The sequence below is a fragment of the Cupressus sempervirens genome, chromosome 8 (assembly GCF_028749045.1).
Source record: "Cupressus sempervirens isolate cs-2001-9-10 chromosome 8, ASM2874904v1, whole genome shotgun sequence".
In the NCBI taxonomy this organism is placed as follows: domain Eukaryota; kingdom Viridiplantae; phylum Streptophyta; class Pinopsida; order Cupressales; family Cupressaceae; genus Cupressus; species Cupressus sempervirens.
Window position 1 is genome coordinate 366,441,052 of NC_143125.1, and position 22,161 is coordinate 366,463,212.

The window sequence follows — 22,161 nt, forward strand, 5'->3', positions numbered from 1 at the left end:
GTCACAAGAGGTGATCTATACTTCAAGATCTATTTAGAAATCAAGTTGTAAGTTAGATCTACTATTTCATCCTAATAGGTGAATTAGTTTTCTAAATCCTTTAACAAGGTAGACTTAATAGTCTTTGTATAAATCTCTTAACAGAGTGCATACTTCATTGTATGTTTCTAAAACCTCTAACAAGGTGGACCTAGTAGTCCAAATTTCTCTTAATAGGGAAGATCATTAGAAGTGGTCAATGTAAGCCCTAATAGGCCAACTTTATACTAAAATAGTGAAGTTTTGTGGGTATTATCCCCACCCCAATTTTACTTTCTATTTAGAAGGTTTTTGGGTCACCAAAATACTGTGTTCATTTGTTATGAATGTTTATCTTTTCTCATACATATAGTAGATTAGATGAATGCATGGTGAATGATTTATATGGTTAAGTGCTAAATAAAATTTAAATTTTTTGAGGTTACTGATTCACCTCTCCCCTCTTAGTAACCTAGCTAGTCTTGATTATTTCCAATAATTGGTATTAGAGCTTTGTGGTTCTTAGAATAAAGTTTGACAACTTCAGCAAAGATCAAGGACAATGGAGATATTTAGACTTGAAAAAGTTATTGAGAATGAGAAGCTAGATCTGGAAATGGCCATAGCTCAACTCAAGGAAGTAAAAGAGCATCTTTCCCAATCCCTGAAAAGAAGGAAGGAACTTGCAAGACAAATGAATGACCATCAGTATGTTGAAGAAAAAATTGAAGACTTTTTTCCATCAAGCAGTTTAGATGAAGCTAATGAGGCAATCAAAGAACTCCTAGCAAAGAATGGCTCTCTACAAGAATATGTAAGAAAATTGAAAAGAGAGCAAGAAGTTCGGTCAATAAGAATGTGTGAAATCTTGGAACCAAGGAATAAGGCAAGTGAAGACTTGGAGGCAAGGAACAACATAAATCAAAACCAATCCCTTCAGCAAGAAAGTCTTATCAATTAGCTCTCTAATGTAAATGAGGAAATCATGAATCTAAGATCTGAAAATGAAAGCTTAAGGGATGATCTAATCATTGAAAGATAGATCAATGAAAGATTTAAAGCTGATCTAATCTTTGAAAAGAAACTCAATGAAAGGATGATGAAATCCCAAGTAGACATGGATCAATTGACTCAACAAAGTGAGTAGAATCTTCATAGGAAAAAAGGTAAAACAAGACTTGGTTACAAAGAAGAAGGTGTATCTTCCAAAAAAGGTGCCTAAAGGAATAAAAGATCTACTTGCAATCATTTTGGTAAGTTAGATCATACATCAAAAAAATGTTGGAGCAACAAAAAAGAAAAATTCAAGGGAAAATTCTACAATTGTAGTAAACATGGTCATAAAGCTAATGCCAAAATTTGAAGGCAAATGTTACAAATGCAAGAAACAAGGTCACAAGGCATCTGAATGCAGATCCAAACCATTCAATCTAGCTGAATAAATTGTCAAAGAAATATTTGGTTGGAATTACAATACTTGGTATAGATATCACTATTGTGGAGAATATGGACACATTGGCATAGACTACACAAGGCATTACTTGAGAAAGAGAGATTCAATAGTAAGATGTTATACATGCATTGAAATTGGTCACATAGCTAAAAATTGCATGAACATTAGAATAGTTGAAAATGAGAAGAAAGCTAAAGTTGATAGCATTAGGAAGTAGATGAGATAATAATGAATTCCTAAATCTACTAAGTAGAACAATTCAAATGATGGCAATGTCACTCAAGAAGTAGTTGACTCCACCATTTCCAAGATTCTTCAAAGGAGGGACTGGAATTGTATCTTCAGGCTATATCTCAAGCAATTCCAATTGGAAGAAAGTAGAAGATCTAAATTAGTATTTTAGATACAAAAGGATCACATGAGATCAATTCATACCAAGCAAGGTTAGTCACAGACTCAACCGAGCTAGGTCAAGAGAAGTAAATTTTTGTTTGATCATCAAGTCACAAATTTCTATCGAGCTAGTGAGTGGATGATAGTCTATCACGCACTATGTCATTATGGTACCTAGCATTAATGGTGAATTTTCATCAAAAAGGGTAGAATTCAACTCTATTTTTCACCACATTTTTAGTATTCACAAAGCTAAGAGATTTCCAGGTGCACACAAGCAATTCAAAGAGATTTTGAGTGAATTTATAGCAAAGAATTTGTTGAAAAATTTCCATCATTTACTGAGCAACGATGGCATCCAAAAGCACTAGTAGCAGCAAGGCGAAAAGAGGTTTAGAAATTTTGGTTAAGAGTGTGGAGTGGAAAGCACCAAATTTCAAGCTAGTTCCAATAGTTGTAGAGGCACTTGACCCTAATGGTGCACAATCTCAAATTCCACCAAAGGTACTCCTAATTAATGGCATTCACACTCATTTTAAATGTTCTATTCAAGAGATAGGAACCTTAGAAATGGATAGTTATTTAGAGGAAATGTGTGTTGATGGCTCATTGAAACCCAAGCATAAGCATCTTGAAACAAAAGGGTTGACCCATATCACACACTTGCCAAAGAGTTTTTAGATAAAATGGATTAGGTATATTCTTAGTCATGTACACAATGGTCAATTATGGTGAGAGCAACCCATGTTAATAACCAAGAAGATGATTCACATGATTACTGGTCTTCCCATGCTAAATAAAGAAAAATCTACCAAAACCCTAGGTCAAGATGAACTCTAGAAGAAAAGCCTAGCTGAGTGGGATGGTAGAGGTTTGAAAATTAGCATCATTTCTGATGTGGAGTTAAGGTTCGGTATTCATGTAATTTCCCACAAGATTTATAGCTCTTGTCGATTGAACAACATGCCATGTGAGGTAGTGGACATGGCATTTAGGGTTGTAAAGAAAAATATGGAATTTGACTTGTCATAGTTACTACTAAAGCAATTAAACAAGAATATGGATAGCATCTGAACATCAAAGAACAACCCTTGTAAATTTGGTTATTTGTTGACATGTCTTTTCTTTTATGTGAAAAAATTGTTTCCATCTAAAGGTTCTGTTATATGGAGAAAAGATGTTCCTATTCTATGTCAAATAAATGAGTTTATTGCAAAAAAGGGTGTAAAATTTGATAGCATCATGGACGATTATTTTGAAGATTTCAAGGAAAGGATGAACATCAAGTTTAGGATTCCTCCTAAAATTGTTGAGGATTATAAAGATGATGTATGTTTCATGGTTGACTATGTTAAAGTATACATTCAGGTAGTCAAGCCCTAAGTTGCATGGGTAAAACCTCTCCCTTATGAGGTCAATATTGATGAAACTAGGGACATTATTGAAGCATAAGTAAATGAGCTTATACACCCTAAGAAACTAGTTTTTGGTACATATGATGAAGAAAAAGCCATAACTAAACTAGTAATCAAGCTACCTCAAGAAATCATCAAAAGAAAGGAGAAAATAGAAAAGATGAAAAATGCCATTAGCCCTCTAATTCTTACTGAGGGAAAAGGAGAGGATGAAGAAGAAGAAGAAGAAGAAGAAGAAGAAGAAGAAGAAGGAGAGGAGAAAGAATTAGAAAAGGAAGAAAAGCCACCCAAGAAGAAAGGGAGAGTAATCATTACAAAACCTCCAAAGACCTCCATAGCTATTTTCACTAGGAGAGGCAAAGGAAAAGGTGAAGTTGTGCTCAGCAAGCCCCCACTTAGCTTCCAAGAAAGACTAAAATAGATGGAAGAAGGAGTTGGCATCACAAACTTCAAGGCCCTAAAGTTTGAAACAAGGACTGATGCTAAGAAGATGTAGATTGAGAAACTGGTACTCACCAAAATGGGAAAGTGGAAGTATTCTCTAGACCAGATTGCTCCACAAATTTCAAAGGAATTATTGGTAAGATTGCAGCTAAGGTGGGAGTCAGCTACATAGACAACCAAAGATATTTATGAACAAACTTTGAAGAAATTATTGCCAAATCTTATTGATGTAGAAGTGAAGGCAGCCATGAATAATAATGAAGGTAAAATGATTATTAGATTGCACACATGTTTGATTTTAATCAAAGATATTGAGCATGTTGTAAGAGATGCAACAAACATGTGGAAGAACATCTATCATCTGCATAAGCCTAGTGATGATCTAGTAGAGATCAAAGATGATGATGGTGATAGTGATGATGAAGAAGATCATAACACTCCATGTGTTACTTTTGATACTGAAGACTATCAAGCATTAAGGGTTGATGATGAAGAGAAAGAGGAAGAAGCTAAAGAGGAAGACAAGGAAGAAAATGAAGAAGATGATCCAATGAAAATTGTAGCAGAAGTCATTGCTTCCCTTCCTCACTCTGCACCTAAGCCAGCAACATCATCAAGGATAGAGTTAGCTTTAATAGGAATGATTGTAACTACCTCAAAAATATCATCTGCACCTGCTACGTCATAGCTCTAGGTATCTATAATGGAAGTGTCTACCACTTCATCTACTGAGTTGCAACCCTCTTTATCAGCTCTCAAGAAATTTACTTCATTAGTATGCACAGCTACCAATTCTCCAATTGTTTCAACTTCTACTATAGCTTGTTCAATAAGTTTTCCAACATGTTCTACAATTTTTTCAACTACAACTTTAACTACATTAGCTTTTGTTCAAGTTAGCTCTTCAATTGTAAATATTCCAGTTTGTATATTACCTATTGTTACTTCATTTTTGGGAAGCACATCAATTTTGGATACAGTTGGTACTTCTTTTAGTTTTCCTTTAGTTGGACCAATCCAAGTTTTTACTGCTAGTCCAGCTACTTCTACTATTGTTTCCTTTTCTAAGTCCAAGGAAGTAAGCACAGAAGTAAAACCAAAGACTCTGAAACTTTTTCTTACTGGTGAAGCAATTGATGAAGACATGGACTTGGACAAAGAAATTTTTATTCCTAAGATAGATCTAGATACTGCCATAGCTAATGAAATGATATTGGTCAGTCACGTTTTAGAGAAAAAATCAAGGCAGAAACAACTTAGAGATGAGAGAGATAGAGAATTTACAATAATTGAGAATGCTAAAAATATAATTACTGAGGCCATAGGTGTTGATGTTGACTCATCTCAACACATTTTGTTACAATTAGAAGAGGTTGTGAATAAGTTCAATGAGGACACTTCTAGCCAAGAGAAGCTCATTGAGAAGGCAAAAAAGAAATTTGACAATAAGGTTCTTGAGCACATTGCAATAAATCGGGTAGAATTATCTACAATTTTGAGCAACCTTGAACAATCCTTCACAAATGTAACGTCACTTTTTGGAAAGCTTTGTGATGTTACCAAGTATACCAAGGATATAAATGAGAAATTGGATAAGATTGCTGTGGACATGAAGGCTAGTGGTCAAAGGTTACAACTTGACCTGAGTTCAAGCTCAACACATAACATGAAGGTAAATTTTTTGTCAAAAATGCAGGCAAATTTACTTAGAGAGGAAGCCAAGATCAAGTCTACACTATTTGATATCCAAAATATGATCCTTCTAGTTATGGACCCAATGTAGAAACATATTTCATATTAAAAACATTGGTCCAAGATAACAATTTTTCAATAGCAGATCATATGATTGAACTTTTTGTAGAAGTTCAAGTGGCTCTCTCCACCTATAAAATTTTGCAAGATAATTGGGATAAGACACAAGCTCTTATTCTCAAGGTACACTCCAAATTTCTTTTACATTTTGATGTTTCTATTTGAATATTTTTCATATCTCTTTGGCATTATTATCAAAAAGGGGGAGTATGAGATAATAAGAATAGGGGGAGTAAAGAGATAGTAAGAGACTTGTGGAGAAATCAAGGGAGAAAATAAACTGATATATGCATAGATAAAAGCTATGTATATATTATGCCATATGTATGGGAGAGATATGTAAGATATGTATATACAACAACTTTACAAAGATCAATTTTGAAAAATCAAAAATTAGTATGTTGGTGTACATAAGTTTTGGTTCATAAGTGTTTTTGTCACTAATATTGCCAAAGGGGGAGATTGTTGGCATTATGTTGTATTTTTAATTAGTGACAAAACTTATTTGATTTTGAATGCTTACCAAGCTCATCACTCAATCTATAGTTTATACTGAGTATTCAGTGGTTACTTTGTAAGTTCAACAGTTAAGTAGTTCACACTGAGCATTCATGAAGCTACCGAGTGAATGTGCAGTTCAACAGTGTTTACCAAACTTACAATGTTCATCAAACATGTAGTGGTCATAGAGCTTCATAGCGTTTACCAAGTTATTAGCTTGTGTGATGTGAAGTTAGTTCCTATCGAGTGATGGGTGTGTAGTGTTTACTGAGTGATAGCAAGGTAAATGAAGGATTCAATATCTATCGAGTGACACTATATATACCAAGTCTCTAATGGTTATCGAGTTCCAAGCTATGTTGTTTTATTAGCATGAAAAGAGCTTCTACTTCTACCAATTGCATGACGATGCCGAGTAATGCAATGGACACTGAGTATCAGAAGGTCACCGAGTCAACTTGAAGACCCTGAGTTTTCTACTATTTGGTCGACTCAGTAATATTTTTTTTGCTTGTGTTTTAGCCAACCTTACAATTGTAATTATTGAAATGGTATATATGTAATGTATTGTATCATTTGTAATATCATCATGAGTATGTTAAGGAATGACATGTAATGTTTTGAGAAGAGTGAATGCAAATCAACAACAGAGTAGAGTATTTAGAAAGGTCATTAAGGAGCAACAAAGACATATTAGTCACAAGAGGTGATTTGTACTTCAAGGTCTATTCAACAATCAATTTGTAAGTTAGATCTACTATTTCATCCTAATAGGTGAATCAATTTTCTAAATCCTTTAACAAGGTAGACTTAATAGTCTTTGTATAAATCTCTTAACAATGTGCATACTTCATTCTATGTTTGTAAAACCTCTAACAAAGTGGACCTAGCAGTCCAAATTGCTCTTAACAAGGAAAATCATCAGAATTGATCAATGTAAGCCCTAACAGGCCAACTTTATACTACAGTAGTGAATTTTTGTGGGTATCATCCCCACCCTAGTTTTACTTTCTATTTGGAAGGTTTTTGGGTCACCAAAATACTGTGTTCAAGGGTTATGAATATTTATCTTTTCTCATATATATAGTAGATTAGATGAATGAATGGTGAATGATTTATATGGTTAAGTGTTGAATAAAATTTAAAGTTTTTGAGGTTACTGATTCAACCCTTCTCTCTTTGTAACCTAGCTAGTCTTGATTATTTCCAATAGTAAAATCCTCTAAACTCTATGAAGGCATTATGATTGGTGGCCATTAAGAAGAAATTTCTCCTCAATTGAACATATTGGAATATTTTGGGGATTCAAATCCATCTCCTAGTTGCAATACTAAAAATAAAGGAAAAATAGAAAAAATGACAAGAATAGGTCTCTTAGTGAAAACCAAAAGGTTCCATTAGACCATGAGATATAAAATTCTAAGAAGATCCTAAAGATACTAAATGAACATGTTGATTCCATGAATATAAGTGTTCCAATTTTTAACATGCCACAAAGTCTTTTCAGTTGGGGATAAGCCCAAGGGATGGGATTTGATTCTACCATAGGTAGAGTTTGCTTATAGTAACTCTATAAATAGGAGTACTGGAAAATCACCATTCCAAATTGTATATGGGAGTAGCCCAAGGATTGCACAAGAGTTGAGGAAGATAGAACAAGGGGAGAGGACAAGTGTTGAAGCTGAGGAATTTGCTGAACATATCAAGCATCTACATGAGGAGGTTCAAGCACACATTACCAAGATGAATCAAGAGTATAAAGCTAGGGCTGATCAAAGGAGAAGACATAAGGAATTCCAAGTAGGAGATTTAGTCATGGTGAACTTACAAAAAGAAAGATTTGTAGCTGGTACTTACAACAAGCTGAAAATAAAGAAATTTGGCCCCTACAAAATTTTGAAGAAACATGACTCAGGAAATGCATATGAAGTGGAGCTCCCAGATGGTATTCACATTTCTCCCATTTTCAACATTGTAGATTTAACAGAGTATCATGATGATGGTGCAGATGAGGAGCTGGCGTTAGAGCCATGTCCAACTCTTGCTTCTAAGGAGGAGATAGAAGACATTCTAGATCATCGTGTGGGTAGGAGTGCCAGAGACAGGCAGTATGAAGAGTATTTGGTCAAATGGAAAGGACGATCGATCGAGGACTCAACTTGGATTTCAGCAGCTGAGGTTTCCCATTTGGGATTTCCTCTACCATTCATAAAGTGACAGGGTCACTTTTCAATCTACCCTAGGTGTCTGATGCAAGAGCATCCAGAGGTATAAAGGCAATCCTATGTCACCCAAAAAATGTACTTAGCCTTAGTTTCTGTTTCATGTGTTTTCATTTTTGGATACCCATTTGGGCCAAATAAAGGTTCCAACTCTCAAAGTTCAACTATCAGTGTGCTAGAAAATCTAGAAAAAATAGGAGCATGCAATTTGGCTATCATTTTGGTGACCTAGAAGGTGTAAATTGGCCAGATGAATGTAATTGTGATTTAGAGCATTCCAAAAAAAGAATCAGGTTAGAAGTCCCTACGGTTTGAAAGTTATTGCAGTTTTTCAGGTTTTAGAGACCTCCTAAGAATGCTTCAAAGTTAGGTTAGGGGCATTAAATTACCTTGAAAAGGGCCAAAAAAGGGGGGGTGAGTGAAGCTTGTCCATAGGGCTATAGAGTGCTTCGAGAGCTTTCCAGAAATGTAAAAGGTTCGTCAATCGGAACTACGGTTTAAAAGTTATGCCTCCTGAAAGTTCGATTACCATTTCTGGATTCTTCTAGATTTGCACCAACTTCTAATGCAGCTTCTGGAACCTTCTATTTGGTTGGTGGATGCCTACTAGAAATTTCTAGAATGTACTCCTAGTCCTTAACCCTTTGGGGTCTATTTAAGGAGATTTATGGCATTGTAAAAGGCAGTTCGGAGTGGTGTTTGAGAGGAGGTACTGAAAGGAGAAATTATCTCCAGATTTATGTTATTGTAAGCCCTTAGGGCATGTTTTGAAGTTTATTTTCTCTATATTGTTTGTACTAGCTTATTTTTTTAGTTAATACAATTTTCCTTTTTTGTTGTGTCCATTTTGTTCTGGGGTTGTGTCCCCATCAAGTGGTATTAGAGCTGGTTTTCCTGAGTGTGTAGACAGAGCGCTGACTGTGAGGCAGTTTGTACCAAGACTGTGTGGTTATGGGTTCGAGTTAGAAGATGCCTCCATGAAGAGAGTGTGGTGGAAGGGCCAAAGCTATTAATCTTGAGGAGGTTAGAGCCCTCTAGAGGCAGGTACATGCATTGCAAGAGGAGCTCCGTAGAGGAGCAAATGTTGCTGCAGGTGATAACAGTGAGGATGACAATGAAGAAGAAGTAATGGGACCAGAAGAGAAATTTGACGGGGAAGTTTTGAATCATGCAGAGGAAAGGCTTTTTAGGGAAATTAATAAGTTTGGGAAAAGACCCACAATTGAAGTGGGTGTATTTTCAAGAAATCTGAAACTAGATGAGTTGATCGATTGGATCAATGAATTGGAAGAATACTTTGAGTATGAGGATATAAGGGACCTAGATAGGGTTAAGTTTGCAAAGGCCAAACAAAAAGGCAATGCAAAAATCTGGTGGCAAGAGGTTTAATTGGAAAGAAATAGAAGAGGAAAGGAGAAGATCACAAGATGGGATCGCATGGTGGACAAATTGAAGAAGCAATTCATTCTTGTAGACTACGAGCTTGATTTGTTTAAGAAGATGCATGGGTTAAAGCAAGCAGGAAGATCAGTCCAAGAATATATAGAGGAATTTTATTGACTCTTGATTAGATTGGGGCATGCAGAAGCAAATAAGGAGAAGGTTGCTCGTTAGATTAGTGGGTTGCGACCTAGCATCCAAGAGGAATTAAGTCTGGTAAGAATGACCAGCATTGAAGAGGCTTACCAGTTTGCCCTACGAGTTGAAGAGAAGCTGAATAAAAGGTTTGAAGGAAGACAAAGAGGGTGCGGTCAAGGAGGAAGGGGAAGCAATAGGTCATCTAGAGAATGATGATGAGGGTACTAGAAGGAATGAGAGGAATGAGGGTTTCAACTGCTCCTGTGACCAAGACTTTGGAAATCAGAGAGGAAGAGGTAGAGGACATGGACAAGGAAGAGGAGGCTTTCGTGGTACCTATTTCCATTGCAATGAAGAAGGTCATCGTGCCTTTGAATGCCCTCAACAACAAGGAAGGATAGATAGGAGAGTTGAGGGCCAAGCTAGGGTTGCTCATGTGGATGAGGATGCAAAATCATCACATTCAGAGGATGCAGAAAGAGGAGAGACCTTGGTAAATGAAAGAGTCCTACTAAGTGGTGAGATTGAACTAAGACAATGGAGGAGTTTGTTCTGTACCAGATGCAAGTGTTAGGATAAATGTTGTGACGTGATCATTGATGGTGGTAGCACTGATAACTTGGTATCAGAAGAGATGGTCTCTAAGCTAAAGCTCAAGAGGGAGAAACATCTCCAGCCCTATCGGATTCCTTGGGTAAAAGATGATCATAAGGTCCTGGTAAGTGAATAATGTTTAGTGAAATTCAAAATTGGGAGTTACCATGATGAAGTTCTCTATGATGTTATTTCGATGGATGTTTGCCATCTATTGTTGGGTAGACCATGGCAGTTTGATAGACATGCAGTACATGATGGACATGCAAACACATACTCTCTAACAAAGGATGGAGTTCGCCACAAATTGAAGCCCATGAAAAAGGAAGGTGAAAAGGTATGTAGCAGTGCTATGATTTTTCTTGTTGATGAAAGGAATTTTTTAGATGGCATGAAACATCAGAATATGTGCTATGCTTTGATTCCTAGGAAAGATAAAGAAGGTAGTAGTGAAATACCATTTGAAGTTTCAAATTTACTAGGGGAATTTGGAGATATTATCTCTGATAATGTTCCAGATGGATTGCCACCAGTAAGGAAAATAAGTCATAATATAGATCTGATTCCAGGAGCTAGTTTTCCTAATAAGGCTGCTCACAGGATGACTCCTATTGAAACAGAAGAGCTACATAGATAGGTTCAGGAGTTGTTGAGGAAGGGCTTGATTCGAGAGAGCCTAAGTCCATGTGCAGTACCTACAGTACTCACACCAAAGAAGGATGGAGAGTGGAGGATGTGTATAGATTCTCAAGCTATAAATAGGATCACCATCAAGTATGGGTTTCCTTTGCCAAGGATGGATGATATTATGGACTGCTTGAGTGGAGCTCAGTACTTCACAAAGATAGATCTGAAGAGTGGTTATCACCAGATACAGATTCAAGAAGGAGATGACTAGAAAATAGCCTTCAAGACCAAGGAGGGTATTTATGAGTGGTTAGTCATGCCCTTTGGATTGACGAACGCCCCAAGCACCTTCATGCGGCTCATGAATGAGGTACTTAAGAAGTTCTTGGGAAAATTTGTTATTGTTTATTTGGATGATATTTTAATTTTTAGCAAGACTTTGGAAGAACATTTACTGCATATTCGTAGTTTCCTTGAAAGGCTAAGGGAAGAAAAACTGTTAATTAATCTGAAGAAGTATAACTTTGCAAAAAGGGAGTTAGTCTATTTGGGGTTTTTTATATCACATGAAGGTCTCAAAATGGATTCGAAGAAGGTAAAAGCCATCTTGGAATGGCCTACTCCAAGGTTTGGTACTAAGGTAAGATCATTTCATGGTCTGGTTAGTTTTTATAGGAAGTTTATTAGGAATTTTAGTGGCATATGTGCACCCCTAACTAATACAATAAGAGGGGATAGAAAAGAGTTCAAATGGACTACAGCAGCTGCGAGAAGTTTTGAATTGTTGAAGAAGAAGGTAACAAAAAAACCTATTTTGGCACTTCCAGATTTTAGAAAAGTGTTCCAGGTGGATTGTGATGCTAGTGGCAGTGCTATTGGGGCTATATTAAGCCAAGAAGGTAAGCCTATTGTATATTTTAGTGAAAAATTGAATGATGCAAAGAAGAAGCATTCTGTTTATGATCAAGAGTTCTATGCAATAGTTCAAGCCTTAAAGAAATGGAGGCATTATTTATTGCCAAAGGAATTTGTTTTGTATACTAATCATTAGGCATTACAGTACCTAAATAGCCAAGGTAAATTGAATCAGAGGCATACGAAGTGGGTAGAGTTCTTGCAGAGTTATACATTTGTGTTGAAGCATAGAAGTGGAAAATTTAACAGGATTGCAGATGCACTAAGTAGGAGATAGTTGTTGCTTACAACAATGCAAGTTGAAGTAGTTGGGTTTGATGAACTCAAGAATTTGTACCCCAAGGATCTTGATTTTGCTGAAGCATGGAAAGCTTGTAAAGAACCTGTTGCTGTGGATAGAATCAAGTGGTTAGACTATTTGATTCAGGATGGCATGTTGTTCAAAAGTAGTCAATTGTGCATTCCAAGGAGTTTAATGAGGGAAAATCTGATTAAGGAGAAACACAGTGGAGGGATGGTAGGACATTTTGGTCGAGATAAGGCCATTGCCATTCTCAGAGAACATTATTTTTGGCTTCAAATTTCATAGGATGTGAAGAAGTTTGTACAGAGTTGCTAGGTTTGTCAAGTTTCCAAGGGGTTTAGTCACAATACTGGCCTATATCAGCCATTGTCTATTCCATCAAGGCCATGGGAGGACATAAGTATGGATTTTGTTCTTGGATTACCAAGGACACAAAGGGGTAATGACTCAGTATTCGTGGTGGTTGATAGGTTCTCCAAAATGGCACATTTCATTCCATGCCACAAAACTCATGATGTTGTCCATATTGCAGACTTGTTTTTCAAAGAGGTGGTAAGACTACATGGTTTTCCAAGGAGCATAGTTTCTGATAGAGATACTAAATTTGTGGAGTTTTTTTGGAGGACATTGTGGAAAAAGTTGAGAACAGACTTGAAATTCAGTTCCACACATCACCCACAAATTGACGGCCAAATAGAAGTGGTAAACAGAAGTCTGGGCAATTTGCTGAGATGTTTATTTGGGGATAAGCCTAAGGGATGGGATTTGATTCTACCACAGGCAGAGTTTTCTTATAATAACTCTATAATTAGGAGTACTAGAAAATCACCATTCCAAATTGTATATGGGAGTAGCCCAAGGATTGCACCAGAGCTAAGGAAGATAGAACAAGGGGAGAGGACAAGTGCTGAAGCTAAGGAATTTGCTGAACATATCAAGCATCTACATGAGGAGGTTCAAGAACACATTACCAAGATGAATCAAGAGTATAAAGCTAGGGTTGATCAAATGAGAAGACATAAGGAATTCCAAGTAGGAGATTTAGTCATGGTGCACTTACAAAAAGAAAGATTTCCAGCCGGTACTTACAACAAGCTGAAAATGAAGAAATTTGGCCCCTGCAAAATTTTGAAGAAACATGACTCAGGAAATGCATATAAAGTGGATCTTCCAGATGGTATTCACATTTCTTCCATTTTCAACATTGCAGATTTAACAGAGTATCATGATGATGATGCAGATGAGGAGCTGGTGTTAGAGCCATGTCCAATTCCTGCTTCTAAGAAGGAGGAGATAGAAGACATTCTAGATCATCATGTGGGTAGGAGTACCAGAAATAGGTAGTATGAAGAGTATTTGGTCAAATGGAAAGGACAACCAATTGAGGACTCAACTTGGATTTCAGCAACTGAGGTTTCCCATTTGGGATTTCCTCTACCATTCATAAAGTGACAGGGTCACTTTTCAATCTACCTTGGGTGTCTGATGCAAGAGCATCTAGAGGTATAAGGGAAATCCTTTGTCATCCAAAAAATTTACTTTGACTTAGTTTCTATTTCATGTGTTTTCATTTTTGGATACCCATTTGGGCCAAATAAAGGTTCCAACTCTCAAAGTTCAACTATCAGTGTGCTAGAAAATCTCAAAAAAATAGGAGCATGCAATTTGGCCATCATTTTGGTAACCTAGAAGGTGTGAATTGGCTAGATGAATGTAATTATGATTTAGAGCATTCCAGAAAAAGAATCAGGTCAAAAGGCCCCACGATTTGAAAGTTATTGCAGTTTTTCAAATTTTGGAGACCTCTTAAGAATGCTTCAAAGTCAGGTTAGGGGCATTAAATGACCTAAAAAAGGGCCAAAAAATGGGGGATGAGTGAATCTTGTCCATAGGGCTATAGAGCACTTTGAGATCTTTCTGTAAATGTAAACGGTTCGTCAATCAGAGCTACGGTTCAAAAGTTATGCCTCCCGAAAGTTCGATTACCATTTCTGGATTCTTCTAGATTTGCACCAACTTCTAATGTAGCTTCTGGAACCTTCTATTTGGATGGTGGATGCCCACCAGCAGTTTCTAGAATGTACTCCTAGTCCTTAACCTCTGGGGTCTATTTAAGGAGATTTTTGGCATTGTAAAAGGCAGTTCGGAGTGGAGTTTGAGAGGAGGTACTGAAAGGAGAAATTATCTCCAGATTTATGCTATTGTAAGCCCTTAGGGCATGTTTTGAAGTTTATTTTCTTAGTATTGTTTGTACTAGCTTATTTTCTCAGTTAATACAATTTCCCTTTTCTATTGTGTCCATTCTGTTCTTGGGTTGTGTCCCCATCATTGGTCAAAATCAACATGTGTGAATCTAGATAATTTAGCATTATTCTTTATATTTTCACACAAGTTGTGGAAATCAAAAGAAGGATTGTGACTTACCACTTTAAAATTTTTCATCATTAGATTATGTCCTATCTTTATCTAACTCAGCTAGAGAAATTTACTTTCTCCTTTGTCTCTTCTTAGACTCATCTTCATGTGTAATTGTCCTAGTTCTCTTCCATTTTGGCTTTTGCACTTCTTGAACCTTCTTAATAGTAGCTCTTGTGCTAGCCCTGGTGGTAGGAACTGTAGGCTTAGGTTTTTTTGTTCTAATAACCTTCTTTGGTTTGCTAATTAGTGGATTTTTATCTTTTCTTTTCTTCTTTTCTTTGGCTATAGGTGCTTCATTAGCTTCTTCTCCATTGACACCTTCATCAAGCTCGACTTCCTATTCACCTTGGTCTTCTCCTTGACCTTGAGTAATGGTTAGTGGTGCTTGGGTAGGTGCATCATCACCTTCATCATCATCATCATCATCATCTTCTTATTCTTCTTTTGTCCCTCCACCAAATTTTTCTTTGAGCTCCTTAAAAAAATTATTCTTTTTCCTTATTACAGAGGTTGTATTCAAATCCACGGTTATCTTTGACTTGGCTACATCACAATTACCAAAACTTGTAGCTTTCTTATCTACTTCTTTAGTCAATAAAATCAGTAATTTTTGTAGATGCCTCATCCATATTTATCTCATAACCTAGAGGTTTTAACCATCTCACCTTTGGAACTACAACCTGTACATTTGTGAAATTAGTATCAATTAGAAAGAAAACATCATTGAAGTGCTTCTCAACTAGTGACACTAGAATTCTATGTCTCTATTTTATTGACTTCTTAAAGTCTTCAAAGTATCTAGTCATTATAGACTCAAAGTTTTCTCCAAGTTTCTCAATGTATTCTCCTATCTATACTGCAATAGATTTATTTGTCTTCCATGCAACTTTACCAAAAGAAGGGAATGCATTTTGCACATAGAAAGATATACATACAAGTATTGAACCAAACTTACATTGTGCACTCTTGGTTTTCCTTATGGCTCCCAAGTTTTCTGATAATTGTTGTAACTACAACTCAACAAGGTCATAAGAATGATCCTTCTTGACTATCTTGTAGTCTACATCAGCAATAATGCAAGGTAAACTATTCAATCTACTAGATTGAAATAATTTATGTGTAATTACTCTTACTGTAAAAGAAATTAGGGAATCTATGATGGTGTCAATTATCATTCCTCTCTTATTCTGCACTACCCCTATGTTTTTTCAATAACCTCTTTTGCATCACTTCTCATGGTCTTAGGTCTATCTAGGGTTGGATACCCTGTTACCCTCTACACAATCCTCTTGATGATTTTTATAGGGCCATCCTCCAACCATAAATAATTGTCATGAATTCCACTAAGAACAATCTTAATCCATTTTGTTTTGAACACATTTGGAAAATCTAGGGCATGAGTTAACGCTTTTCTCTCTAACACTATTGGCCATTTTTGGCCCATTCAGCCCATCATTGATAACCGATTAGAGAGACCTTCAATGGGTTGGATTATTTGATATGGGTTAACATACTTTTTGGTTAGGTTAACATCTTGTGTTAAAGTAGTTCCTTCATATGCAAAGCTAGTCCAATCTTTTATGTGCCAAGCTAGTTTAGTCCCTTCATTGAATGAGTTGTCTCATTTTTCCTTCATGTGCTAAGTTGCAAGTCAACATGCATTTTTCCACTGGATTAACATTCTATGTGAACCATTTTCATATTCGACGGTGGTCATATTTTCACATTCCTACCCTTTTCTCTTGTGAAGATACAATGGTTGTTAGATTTTGAAGCATCTTGTGGTTATTTTGAGTGCATCTTAGTTGTCCATAGTTATAAAGAAAATATGCATCTACGGTTGGGTTTTATTCACTTATTGAGAATATTTTTGAAGCATCTTAACCATCCATGTTTGAATGAAGATCTACATCAATGGTTCATACATTTTATGAGTAGATTAGATCTTTTCCACATGGTCCTTTACTAATTTTTGTGGTGTCTTAACTTGTGTGTTATCCCATCTTGCATTTTCTTTGACAATAGTGCAGATTTATTTATTGTGGCCATGGCAAGTTGCAAGGATCATTTCTTCAAGGAAAACCAACATTTTGGGGCTTGTTCCATGGCATTAATGCATCTTCATGCCTCTTTATTAAATTTAATGATCAAATCTTTTGGATTTGATCTCTTATGGCTAGATACATTAATTTTTGTTTTCTTCCTATTATTGTTACATCTAGAGTTTTTCCATGATCAAATTTTCTTCAAGATTTTTAGTAACTGCTAGGTGTAGTGGTTGAGTTTGATTTAGGGAAGAAAGTATCTTAGTTATGCCTGAGCTATAAAGGTAGATTTGGTAATATTTGTAAGGGTCAGACCCTCTTTATTTCTATAGCATTTCTTTGGCTTGCTACTATAAATCCCCCTTGCCTCTGAACTATATGAAATTTTTCCTTATCTCCTTCAACCATTGATGTGTAGTGCAAGATCTATTTTCCTCTCATTGGTGTATTGTGAATATCTACAATCTTGCATGATTGTATCTCTTTTTGGCCTATGAATGATATATAAGTGAATCTCATTTTCCTTATATCATTTATTTTGGTTTTCTGATCTACATGTTATTGTTGGATTAAAAAAAGTTTGGATGTGTATATCTTTTGGTGTCATGATGGTTCAATAGTGCATATATGGGAAAAGATTGGTTTGAACACTTTATTTTGGTGCATCACCTCCTTAGAATAGACTAGGTAGATTCTATTTCTTGCATCTCATTCTCTCTTTTCCTCTGAAGAGTAGTTAGGTGCATCTCGATAGCAAAGAAAACTAGCCTTCTTTGTAGACTCAACCTTACAGTTCAAGTCCCACAACTTGGAGATTGTTTCCATGTTTCAAAAGGTTGTCCTTAGGTAAAAAATTTGGACAAGGGTGCAAAATTTTGTTACAACAATTTTTGAAATGCTCGGTGGGACAATATTCAAAAAATTTCAAGTCTACTGGTGTCAAAAGGAAGATTTCAAGATTAATGTTGAGAAGATAGTGTTGCTCTCAGTGTTGTAGGTCTTTAGGAGGCTCATTCCACAAAAGCACTTGGCGACTCTACACCCCTCATAACTAGTTCAAATCAAGTTGTAGTGATTCATGTCCAAAACTAAAACAAGGGCATCTTCTAGAGGTAAATTTTAGTACCAAGAGCTTTCATTTTCAAATCTTAGAAGAAGAAGACTAGAATATCTTTATCACCAGTTATGAGTATAGCAATCATAAATACACCTACAAGATCCATCTCTACTCCCCCTTTTGTTATATCTTAGCCTAGATTGTCATTTTCTCATATAAATAGACCATTATTCCATATGGCACAGCCTAGAGTTCATGCTTTTGCCACCTTTAATGGTAGAAGTCCTCTCCTATTGGCTCAAAGACATGATATACTAGTATCAACCCTAAAAAGTATACCTAAATTTACTGGTGAAACTTCTATCTCTTCTTTAGAATACATTTAAGAAGTTTTAATTGTTAGCAATATATATGGTATTATAGAAGATGATGTTATTAGGCTTCTAGCTTCATCCTTAAATGGGAAGGCCTTACAATGGTGTAGAGGTTTGGCTCATAATTCTATTACTAACTAGGATGGGTTGGGAGCTAGATTATGTAAGCACTTTGAAGATAAAAGTGATCAGCTATCACCCTTGGAGCAATTAACAACTATTAAGAGAGCCCCCCATGAATATATGACTAATTTTAATTATTAATTTTAGAAGACATTGCATAGAATACCCACTGTAGTTAAACCCTCTCCTGGTAATGCTTTTTTATATTATCTCAAATCCTTAAATAGTGATATTGCTACCACTTTGTAATCTATGGGAGGAGATACTTTACCTGATACCCATGAAATTTCCATCAGGATCAAGATATATATATATTTATATAAGGAGGAAAATTGGCTCGAAGACCTCCTATGCCCTTCTTCATAGATATTCCTAATCATAGACCTCCAATAGCCCCTATCCCTACTACTTCCACAAACCAACCTCTTGCTATAACCCTAGTAGCCTCCACATCTTCAAATAAGTTTAGCAAATTGAGGGACATGATGTAGGCCCTTATGTTGAATAATCAAAAATTACAAGATCGGGGCTCTAAGATTAGCAAAGAGGTGCGAGACCAAGGAAACTAGAGGAGAACCTCTAAGTGGCCCAAAAATTGGGTAACAAGATGGTGAATTTGGAGAGGCAAAAAGCTCAAAATTTTAGGCCTCCCCTACATGCTTCTCAAAACCCTACCTATAATAGGCCTATTAGCATTACTACTACAAAAATGCAAACCCAAATCTAGTGAGGGCATTGTTTTCCCAAAATAATTTTGCTGAAGAGCATGACTTTTGTCCCTCTTGTCGATATTCATGTAGTCATTGCATGTGCCAAAGGTAGAATAATTTCTAGCATTGACCACACAAGATCCATATGTTGGACAATAATATAATGATCCTTAGTCTACTAATGCTACCCATTTGCAACAACAAGGAAATTTTTCTTTTATGAATTATCAAGTGGAGGAACATTGTAATGTAAACCAGGATTCCATTGCTCACAATACTAGGAGCAAGTGAAGAGCCATTGAAGATGCTATACCTCCCCCCTTATCAGGCCTCAACTTCAAACATGATACCTAACATACAAGTAGTAAATGATCAGTCAAATACCTTTTAATAACAAAGGAAAAATAATAATATAAATGATGTGAGTGGTCCTCAGGTTGTTCCATCTCAACCTCCTACAAATGTAGCTCCCAAAGCTTCTAGAAAAGCACCTAATGCACCATTCAGTGTGGTTTAACAAATGAAGAAGACAAATGTAAATATTTCTATGTGGGATTTTGTTGCTACTAAACCCATGCAAAAGAGGTTAGTGTAGAAAAAATTGGAAAGCATTGAACTAAAGGATCAGGTATCAAGAGAAGAAAGTGCGACAAGTCTAATAAAACCATCAAGAGAGGTGGAAACAAGTAAAAAGGTTAGACCTCCTCCAATATTTAATTTTTCTCTAATTATAGGGAATAAGCTAGCCCATAATTGCATGATTTATTCAAGGGCTAGCAGTCCAATGATGCCCAAGTCTATTGTTGATGCTTTAGAAATGGAATATGAGCCCATTGTTAGGGATGTATTACAGCTAGATGGTAGTACTATCAAAACTGTAGGAATCCTTAGGAATGTGGAAATGGCCCTACATGCATGCCTTGTTTGTACTATAGTTCAAGATATATCAATTGTTGAAGTCAAAAAACACTTTGTCATCTATCTTTCAAGAGATTTCACTGCCCAAATAGGTGGCTATATATTTTCTAATTGGTCATACATGGTTTTTAGAACAAGATATGGAACCAAGGCTTCAATTAGATCAAAGCCTTTAGCCCTTCATCACACTAAGTACTATACCCTTAGCCCCATAAATATGAATTGCACCATCCATGAAGAAGAGGATAGAGATATAGTAAATGACCCTACTACTTCTCTAGAAGAGATACCTAATTTTCTCTTAGAAGAATGGGCTAATGTATACTAGTTTGATCCTATATCAAAAACCCTTGAGACAGGCCTTGATACATATTGTATATCAGAAAAGGATGCTCTTGTCCCTAGCCTTATGAAGACCAAAGATGATATGAGTGGAATATGGAACATGTACTTTGATGGATCAAGAAATAAAAATGGATCAGGGGTCAAGGTGATGTTGATTTCTCTTGCACAAGAAAGGTATTACTTCTCCTTTAGGCAAAAATTCAGTTGTACTAAAAATATGGCTAAGTATGAATCATTGATTTAGGGTCTCCTACTTGATAAAAAAAGAGATTCAAGCCTTAAGTTTATAGGAAGATAGTGAGTTGGTGATTAATCAATTGCAAAATCAGAATATCACCAAGAATGGTTTGCTCAAGTCTTATAAATATAGAATAGAATATTTTCTTGAAGGTTTCAATGCATTTAATACTCAAAGAATCCCTAGAAAGAAGAATACATATGCTGATAGACTTTTAGTAGTGGGTGTGTCTTATGATGTGCCAAAGAAAGTTGAAGCTAAAAAGAAGTGACAGATTAAGGTGGTGATTAGGCCCGCTATCCTAGACGACACCACCAATTAGAAGGTGTTTAAATTTGATGAACAAATTGTAAGCTTCTCATAGAATGAAGCAGAGTTTTCAAATAGAAACTAGTCAAGACTACAAGATTAGTATGGTGATCAAATCATTAATCTCAGTTCCAACAAGTTGTCTAAGGGTCTTATTATCTTAGAGAGTGTCTTCAATCTTGATGATTGGGCAAGAGATAGAGGCATGAACCTTGCTACAAACAAGGATGATCACACACTAGTCATGGTTGTTGATAGAAAATCATTAAACATGGGAAAGGTATGTTCTAAGATTGAGCAAGAAAGTTTTATCCATCTATGTCAAGAATTTAATGATGTATTTTCTTGGACATATGATGATTTGAAAGTTTTTGACCCAAGTTTGTCTCAACATACCATAGATTTAATTGATAATGTCAAACTAGTAAGACAAATAAAGAGGCCAGTGAATCCTAAAATTGAACCCTTAATGAGAAAAAGAGCTATCCAAATTGATTGAGGCCAATATAATTTTCCCTATCAAGCACTCATCATGGGTAGCAAACCTTGTCCCTATTAGGAAGAAGAATGGAGAAATTAGATTGTGTAGACTTTAGAGACCTTAACCAAGTTTCCCTTAAGGATCATCATCCCCTCCCTTCTATGGAACAAATATTAGCTAAGGTTAGTGGTTCTCAAAAGTTCTCATTTCTTGATGGATTCTCTAGTTATAACAAAGTGCTAGCCAAATAGGCTGACAAATACAAGACTACATTCACTACAAAGTGGGGCACCTATGCTTATAGAAAAATACCCATTGGATTAAATAATGTAGGTGCCACTTTTTAGAAGGCTATGGAGATGGCCTTCAAGAGTATGATTGAAAATTTTGTATTGGTCTATCTTGATGATATTATAGTATACTTTAGGAGCATGATAGATCATTTTGGCCATCTTAGACAGGTCTTTACAAAATGTAAATATTTTTGTGTGTCCTTAAATCCAAGAAAGTGTGTGTTTGTCACTAATAAAGGGAAATTTTTAGGACACATTGTATCTAAAGATGGTTTAACCATTGATCGAGAGAGAACTAAGGCAATACTTGTTCTCTCTCTTCCTAAGCATAAGAAAGGGCTACAAATTTTTCTTGGTAGAATTAATTTTGTGAAAAGATTTATTCCTAATCTTGCTACCATGGTGAAATCCCTCATAGCTATGTTCAAGAAGAATATGGTCTTTGCATGGACCAAGGAAGGGAAAGAAATTTTTAAAGAGATAAAGGTAGCCATAGCCTCAACCCCCCCTCTCATTAATCAAAATTTTGAAAAGGATTTCATTCTTTATACTTTAGGTGGTGAGTCAAGTATTT